This window comes from Stenella coeruleoalba (assembly GCF_951394435.1).
Source record: "Stenella coeruleoalba genome assembly, chromosome: 2".
In the NCBI taxonomy this organism is placed as follows: domain Eukaryota; kingdom Metazoa; phylum Chordata; class Mammalia; order Artiodactyla; family Delphinidae; genus Stenella; species Stenella coeruleoalba.
The window spans coordinates 92,382,757-92,392,359 of record NC_137147.1 but is presented as its reverse complement, the minus strand read 5'-3'; positions in this window follow the sequence as shown (position 1 = coordinate 92,392,359).

The window sequence follows — 9,603 nt, the reverse complement described above, 5'->3', positions numbered from 1 at the left end:
TACTTCTCTGTCATTCAGGCTGACACCAAGTCTTGGTTTTATACTTCAGTCAGCTGAATCTTCCTATGTAGGCATTAAAAAGTGAGAAAGCAAAAAACAAAAAAGCCTAAAACTCTTGTAAAGGCTAAATTCCAGGGAATTGATTAAATCTTAGTACATTTCATTGTGATTAGATTTTAATCAACACAGAGTGACTGACTCTCCTGTTTGGCGGTGTCTTTCTCAATAGCAGAGCCTGTTGCTTTCCCTTTCCTGGTAGAATCTTCTCATCTGCATGTCTGACTCCTCCCAACACACGACAAGAGTCTCGAGCAAAAATCGCATTTTGTTCATCTTTCTATGTTTCACAAATTGCCTAACAGAGTACCTGCATTTGTTGAATGAAAATATGTTTGTTAAATACATTTCTGCCAACTATAGATTTCAAACTATGGGTATGGTGCTCTGCTTGCTATATAGGTGGTTAACCTGTTTGCTTAAAGCAATAATTCTGGGCTTCCCTGGTGGCGCAGTGGGTAAGAATCCGCCTGGGGGAGGAGCTTCAAGATGGCGGAAGGTCACCGCCATCAAGATGGCGGAAGGTCATTAAGACGTGGAGGTCACCTTCCTCCCCACAAATGCATCAGAAATACATTTACAGGTGGAACAACCCCTATAGAACACCTACTGAACGCTGGCAGAAGACCTCAGACCTCCCAAAAGGCAAGAAACTCCCCACGTACCTGGGTAGGGCAAAAGAAAAAAGAAAAAACAGAGACAAAAGAATAGGGACGGCACCTGCACCAGTGGGAGGGAGCTGGGAAGGAGGAAAGGTTTCCACACGCTTGAAGCCCCTTCGCGGGCAGAGACTGCGGGTGGCGGTGGGGGAAGCTTCGGAGCCGTGCAGGAGAGCGCAGCAACAGGGGTGCGGAGGGCAAAGCGGGGAGATTCCCGCACAGAGGATCAGGGCCGACCGGCACTCACCAGCCCGAGAGGCTTATCTGCTCACCCGCCGGGGCGGGCGGGGGCTGGGAGCTGAGGCTCGGGCTTCGGTCGGATCCCAGGGAGAGGACTGGGCTTGGCTGCGTGAACACAGCCTGCAGGGGGTTAGTGCGTCACGGCTAGCCGGGAGGGAGTCCGGGGAAAAGTCTGGACCTGCCGAAGAGGCAAGAGACTTTTTCTTGTCTGTTTTCTGGTGCGCGAGGAGAGGGGATTAAGAGCGTTGCTTAAAGGAGTTCCAGAGACGGGCGCAAGCCGCAGCTAAAAGTGCGGACCCCAGAGACGGGCATGAGACGCTAAGGCTGCTGCTGCCGCCACCAAGAAGCCTGTGTGCAAGCACAGGTCACTATCCACACCTCCCTACCCGGGAGCCTGTGCGGCCCGCCACTGCCAGGGTCCCGTGAACCAGGGACAACTTCCCCGGGAGAGCACACGGCGCGCATCAGGCTTGTGCAACGTCATGCCGGCCTCTGCCGCCACAGGCTCGCCCCGCATCCGTACCCCTCCCTCCCCCCGGCCTGAGTGAGCCAGAGCCCCCTGATCAGCTGCTTCTTTAACCCCGTCCTGTTTGAGCGAAGAACAGACGCCCTCAGGCAACCTACATGCAGGGGCGGGGCCAAATACAAAGCTGAACCCAGGGAGCTGTGCGAACAAAGAGAAAGGGAAATTTCTCCCAGCAGCCTCAGGAGCAGCGGATTAAATCTCCACAATCAACTAGATGTACCCTGCATCTGTGGAATACATGAATAGACAACGAATCATCTGAAATTGAGGAGTTGGACTTTGGGAGCAACGATATATATATATATTTTCCCCCTTTTCTCCTTTTGTGAGTGTGTATGTGTATGCTTCTCTGTGTGATTTTGTCTGTATAGCTTTGCTTTTACCATCTGTCCTAGGGTTTTGTCTGTCCATTTTTTTATTACTTAAAAATTTTTTTTCTTAATAATTTTTTAATTAATAACTTTATTTTATTTTACTTTTATTTTATCTTCTTTCTTTCTTTCTTTCTTTCCTTTTTTCCTCCCTTTTATTCTGAGCCGTATGGAAGACAGGTTCTTAGTGCTCCAGCCAGGTGTAAGGGCTGTGCCACTGAGGTGGGAGAGCCAAGTTCAGGACACTGGTCCACAAGAGACCTCCCAGCTCCATGTAATATCAAACGGTGAAAATCTCCCAGAGATCTCCATCTCAATGCCAAGATCCAGCTCCACTGAATGACCAGCAAGCTACAGTGCAGGACACTATGCCAGACAACTAGCAAGACAGGAACACAACCCCACCCATTAGCACAGAGGCTGCCTAAAATCATAATAAACCCACAGACACCCCAAGACACACCAGCAGACGTGGACCTGCCCACCAGAAAGACAAGATCCAGCCTCATCCACCAGAACACAGGCACTAGTCCCCTCCACCAGGAAGCCTACACAACCCACTGAACTAACCTTAGTCACTGGGGACAGACACCAAAAACAACAGAAACTATGAACCTTCAGCCTGTGAAAAGGAGACCCCAAACACAGTAAGTTAGGCAAAAGGAGAAGACAGAGAAACACACAACAGATGAAGGAGCAAGGCAAAAACCCACCAGACCTAACAAATGAAGAGGAAATAGGCAGCCTACCTGAAAAAGAATTGAGAATAATGATAGTAGAGATGATCCAAAATCTTGGAAAGAGAATGGAGAAAATACAAGAAACGTTTAACAAGGACCTAGAAGAACTAAAGAGCAAACAAACAGAGATGAACAACACAATAAATGAAATTAAAAATTCTCTAGAAGGGATAAATAGAATAACTGAGGCAGAAGAACGGAAAGTGAACTGGAAGATAAAATAGTGGAAATAACTACTGCAGAGCAGAATAAAGAAAAAAGAATGAAAAGAATTGAGGACAGTCTCAGAGATCTCTGGGACAACATTAAATGCACCAACATTCGAATTATAGGGGTCCCAGAAGAAGAAGAGAAAAAGAAAGGGACTGAGAAAAGATTTGAAGAGATTATAGTAGAAAACTTCCCTAGTATGGGAAAGGAAATAGTTAATCACGTCCAGGAAGCACAGAGAGTCCCATACAGGATAAATCCAAGGAGAAACATGCCAAGACATATTAACCAAACTATCAAAAATTAAATACAAAGAAAACATATTGAAAGCAGCAAGGGAAAATAGCAAGTAACACATAAGGGAATCCCCATAAGGTTAACAGCTGATCTTTCAGCAGAAACTCTGCAAGCCAGAAAGGAGTGGCAGGACATACTTAAAGTGATGAAAGAGAAAAACCTACAACCAAGATTACTCTACCCAGAAAGGATCTCATTCAGATTTGACAGAGAAATGAAAAGCTTTACAGACAAGCAAAAGCTAAGAGAATTCAGCACCACCAAACCAGCTTTCCAGCAAATGCCAAAGGGACTTCTCTAGGCAGGAAACACAAGAGAAGGAAAAGATCTATAATAACAAACCCAAAACAATTAAGAAAATGGTAACAGGGACATACATATCGATAATTACCTTACATGTAAATGGAGTAAATGCGCCAACCAAAAGACATAGACTGGCTGAATGGATACAAAAACAAGACCTGTATATATGCTGTCTACAAGAGACCCACTTCAAACCTAGAGACACATACAGATTGAAAGTGAGGGGAGGGAAAAAGATATTCCATGCAAATGGAAATCAAAAGAAAGCTGGAGTAGCAATTCTCATATCAGACAAAATAGATTTTAAAATAAAGACTGTTAGAAGAGACAAAGAAGGACACTACATAATGATCAAGGGATCGATCCAAGAAGAAGATATAACAATTGTAAATATTTATGCACCCAACATAGGAGCACCTCAATACATAAGGCAAATACTAACAGCCATAAAAGGGGAAATCAACAGTGGCACAATCACAGTAGGGGACTTTAACACCCCACTTGCACCAATAGGTCATCCAAAATGAAAATAAATAAGGAAACACAAGCTTTAAATGATACATTAAACAAGATGGACTTAATTGATACTTATATGACATTCCATCCAAAAACAGCAGAATACACTTTCTTCTCAAGTGCTCATGGAACATTCTCCAGGATAGATCATGTCTGGGTCACAAATCAAGCCTTGGTAAATTTAAGAAAATTGAAATTGTATGAAGTATCTTTTCCAACCACAATGCTATGAGACTAGATATCAATTACAGGAAAAAATCTGTATGAAATACAAACACATGGAGGCTAAACAGCACACTACTTAATAGCCAAGAGATCACTGAAGAAATCAAAGAGGAAATCAAAAAATATCTAGAAACAAATGACAATGAAAACATGATGACACAAAACCTATGGGATACAGCAAAAGCAGTTCTAAGAGAGAAGATTATAGCTATACAAGCCTACCATAAGAAACAAGAAACATCTCAAATAAAGAACCTAACCTTACACCTAAAGCAATTAGAGAAAGAAGAACAAAAGAACCCCAAAGTTAGCAGAAGGAAAGAAATCAAAAAGATCAGGTCAGAAATAAATGAAAAAGAAATGAAACAAACGATAGCAAAGATCAATAAAACTAAAAGCTGGTTCTCTGAGAAGATAAACAAAATTGATAAACCATTGGCCAGACTTATCAAGAAAAGGAGAAGATTCAAATCAATAGAATTAGAAATGAAAAAGGTTAAGTAATAGCTGACACTGCAGAAATACAAAGGATCATGAGAGATTACTACAAGCAACAATATGCCAATAAAATGGACAACCTGGAAGAAATGGACAAATTCTTAGAAATGCACAACCTTCCGAGACTGAACCAGGAAGAAATAGAAATTATGAACAGACCAATCACAAGCACTGAAATTGAAACTGTGATTAAAAATTTTCCAACAAACAAAAGCACTGGACCAGATGGCTTCACAGGCGAATTCTATCTAACATTTAGAGAAGAGCTAACACCTATCCTTCTCAAACTCTTCCAAAATGTAGCAGAGGGAGGAACACTCCCAAACTCATTCTACGAAGCCACCATCACTCTGATACCAAAACCAAGACGTCACAAAGAAAGAGAACTACAGGCCAATATCACTGATGAACATAGATGCAGAAATCCTTAACAAAATAGTAGCAAGCAGAATCCAACAGCACATTAAAAGGATCATACACTATGGTCAAGTGGGGTTTATCCCAGGAATGCAGGGATTCTTCAATATACGCAAATCAATCAACGTGTTACACCATATTAACAAGTTGAAGGAGAAAAACCATATGATCATCTCAATAGATGCAGAGAAAACTTTTGACAGAATTCAACACCCATTTATGATAAATACCCTCCAGAAAGTAGGCATAGAGGGAACTTTCCTCAACATAATAAAGGCCATATAGGACAAACCCACAGCCAACATCATCCTCAATGGTGAAAACTGAAACCATTTCCACTAAGAACAGGAAGAAGACAAAGTTGCCCACTCTCACCACTATTATTTAACATAGTTTTGGAAGTTTTAGCCACAGCAATCAGAGAAGAAAGATAAAAAGGATCCAAATCGGAAAAGAAGAAGTAAGGCGGTCACTGTTTGCAGATGACATGATAGTATACATAGAGAGTCCTAAAGGTGCTACCAGAAAACTACTAGAGCTAATCAATGAATTTGGTAAAGTAGCAGGATACAAAATTAATGCACAGAAATCTCTGGCATTCCTGTACACCAGTGATGAAAAATCTGAAAGTGAAATTAAGAAAACACTCCCATTTACCATTGCCACCAAAAGAATAAAATATCTAGGAATAAACCTACCTAAGGAGACAAAAGACCTGTATGCAGAAAATTATAAGACACTAATGAGAGAAATTAAGGATGATACAAATAGATGGAGAGATATACCGTGTTCTTGGATTGGAAGGATCAACACTGTGAAAATGACTCTACTACCCAAAGTAATCTACAAATTCAGTGCAATCCTTATCAAACTACCACTGGCATTTTTCACGAACTAGAACAAAAAATTTCACAATTTGTATGGAAACACAAAAGATCCCGAATAGCCAAAGCAATCTTGAGAACAAAAAGCGGAGCTGGAGGAATCAGGCTCCCTGACTTCAGGCTATACTACAAAGCTACAGTAATCAAGACAGTATGGTACTGGCCCAAAAACAGAAATATAGATCAATGGAACAGGATAGAAAGCCCAGAGATAAACCCATGCACATATGGTCACCTTATCTTTGATAAATAAGGCAAGAATATACAGTGGAGAAAAGCTAGCCTCTTCAATAAGTGGTGCTGGGAAAACTGGACAGCTACATGTAAAAAAATGAAATTAGAACACTCCGTAACACCATACACAAAAATAAGCTCAAAATGGATTAAAGACCTAAATGTAAGGCCAGACACTAGCAAACTCTGAGAGGAAAACATAGGCAGAACACTCTATGACATACATCACAGCAAGATCCTTTTTGACCCACCTCCTAGAGAAACGGAAATAAAAACAAAAATAAACAAATGGAACCTAATAGAACTTCAAAGCTTTTGCACAACAATGGAAACCATAAACAAGACGAAAATACAACTCTCAGAATTGGAGATAATATTTGCAAATGAAGCAAGTGACAGAGGATTAATCTCCAGAACATACAAGCAACTCATGCAGCTCAATATCAAAAAAAGAAACAACCCAATCCAAAAATGGGCAGAAGACCTAAATAGACATTTCTCCAAAGAAGATATACAGACTGCGAACAAACACATGAAAGAATGCTCAACATCATTAAATTAGAGAAATGCAAATCAAAACTACAATGAGATATCATCTCACACCGGTCAGAATGGCCATCATCAAAAAATCTACAAACAATAAATGCTGGAGAGGGTGTGGAGAAAAGGGAACACTCTTGCACTGCTGATGGCAATGTGAATTGGTACAGCCACTATGGAGAACAGTATGGAAGTTCCTTAAAAAACTACAAATAGAACTACCATATGACCCAGCAATCCCACTACTGGGCATATACCCTGAGAAAACCATAATTCAGAAAGAGTCATGTACCAAAATGTTCATTGCAGCTCTATTTACAATAGCCAGGACATGGAAGCAACCTAAGTGTCCATCAACAGATGAATGGATAAAGAAGATATGGCACATATATACAATGGAATATTACTCAGCCATGAAAAGGAACAAAACTGAGTTATTTGTAGTAAGGTGGATGGACCTACAGTCTGTCATACAGAGTGAAGTAAGTCAGAAAGAGTAAAACAAATACCATATGCTAACGCATATATATGGAATCTAAAAAAAAAAAAAAAGGAAAAAATCAGAAGAATCTAGGGGCAAGATGGGAATAAAGATGCAGACCTACTAGAGAATGGGCTTGAGGATATGGGGAGGGCGAAGGGTAAGCTGGGACAAAGTGAGACACTGGCATGGACATATATACACTACCAAATGTAAAATAGATAGCTAGTGGGAAGCAGCCGCATAGCACAGGGAGATCAGCTCGGTGCTTTGTGACCACCTAGAGGGGTGGGATAGGGAGGGTGGGAGGGAGATGCAAGAGGGAAGAGCTATGGGAACATATGTATATGTATAACTGATTCACTTTGTTATAAAGCAGAAACTAACACACCATTGTAAAGCAATTATACTCCAATACAGATGTTAAAAAAAAAAAAAAAGAATCTGCCTGCCAATGCAGGGAACACAGGTTCGAGCCCTGGTCTAGGAAGATCCCACATGCCGCGGAGGAACTAAGCTCATGTGCCACAACTACTGAGGCCACGTGTCACAACTACTGAGCCCATGTGCCACAACTTCTGAAGCCCATACTCCTAGAGCCCATACTCCACAACAAGAGAAGCCACTGCAATGAGAAGCCTGTGCACCGCAATGAAGAGTAGCCCCCGCTTGAGGCAACTAAGAAAACCCGTGTGCAGCAACAAAGACCTAATGCAGCCAAAATAAATAAATTAATTAATTTTAAAAAAACAGTAATTCTTTAGTTTTCTTAGCTGTCTTGGTAGTAAAGCTAGACAGATTCACAAGTTCTAAGAAATATAATGCTATTTATTCTGTTCAGAAAAGCTGTGTGGATTTAGATTCTTAAGTATAAAAATTTCCATCCCTTCCTTGTGATGAAATGTGTGTGAAGTTGTAGGACCAGGTAAGAGGGTGAATAAGTTAGGAAAAAATTTTCTCTCAAGTGCTCAGATATAATGCTCTGAACATTCCTTTAACATAATTCACTGGATTGTTGTGAGGACAAACTGAGGTGATCGTCGAGAAAGCTGCTTGGAAACTCTAGATTATAGACATGTGGGACATTTATGAAAATTAAGGTTTTAAAGCAAAAGAAGGCCTTTTAAAAACACGGAAATTTTGGTTGTCCAACAATGTACGTGCTGCCTAATGAAGATTAAAGATTAAGCCCTGTTCAGGTAATATTATCTAGTGGGAATAACATAACATTTACCATTTTAACCATTTTAAGTATATGGTTCAGTGGCATTCAGTTCATTCAGAATGCTGTGTAACTATCAGTGCTCTCCATCTCCAGAAGTTTTTCATCATCCCAATCTGAAACTCTATACCCAGTAAAGAATATTTCCCGTTTTCTCCTTCCCCCAGTCCCTGGTAATCTCTATTTTTTTTTTTTTTTTTTACCTACTCTAGGTACATCCTATAAGTGGAATTATACAATATTTGTCCTTTTGTATCTGGCTTATTTCACTTAGCATATGTTTTCAAGGTTCATGCATGTTGTAGCATGTATCAGAATTTCATTCCTTTTTAAGGATGAATAATATTCCATTGTATGTATAGACCATATTTTGCTTATCTGTTGATGGACATTTGGGTTGTTTCTATCTTTTGGCTATTGTGAATAATGCTGCTGTGAACATTGGTGTGCAAGTATCTGTTTGAAACCCTGTCATCAATTCTTTTGGTTATGTACCCAGGAGAGGAAAAAAGCAGAGCTTTTAAACCCTTAGTTTTGCCTGTGACTTTGAGCAGAGATATACTTTTCTTTTGGGTTATCCAGAGCAAGTGTAGATCCTCTGTTCGTGCCCTGAAGAATGAGCAGCTGCTTTCTTCACCTTTGATGTGCTGTAGGCCTCTATCCTTTCCCCTAGCCTCCTCCTCCTCCCCTGAATTTGATGCTTCAAGATGTAGCTACAAAGGGTTCTGATATCTCACTCTAAGCACATGCCTGTGATGAAGTCTATTTAAATTAGGCCTGTCAACTGGTACTACTTTGGGGACTGACAAGGTGAGCTGAGAGAAATTAAGTTGAGGGCACAATATAAAGGGAAATTTAATAGAAATGGAAAGTGTCATAAAGAGAATTATACTTGAAAGTTCAACTTTAATTCAGTTGTGAATGAATTACTCTCTGCTGGTCACTGTTGAAATACAACAGAGAATGAGACAAGAGCTCACATTGTAGAGGAGGATGCATACATATTTAGTAAGCAGCAAAGAGCTACCAAATATGTTATTACTACTCATTTGTTTATTCAACGTTCATCAAGGACCTACTAAGCACAGTTCTAGGCCCTGGGTATGTACATCAGTGAACAAGACCAAGTCCTTGCTCTCCTGAAGCTGACCTTCTGGAGGGGAAAACTGGACTAGAAACAAGA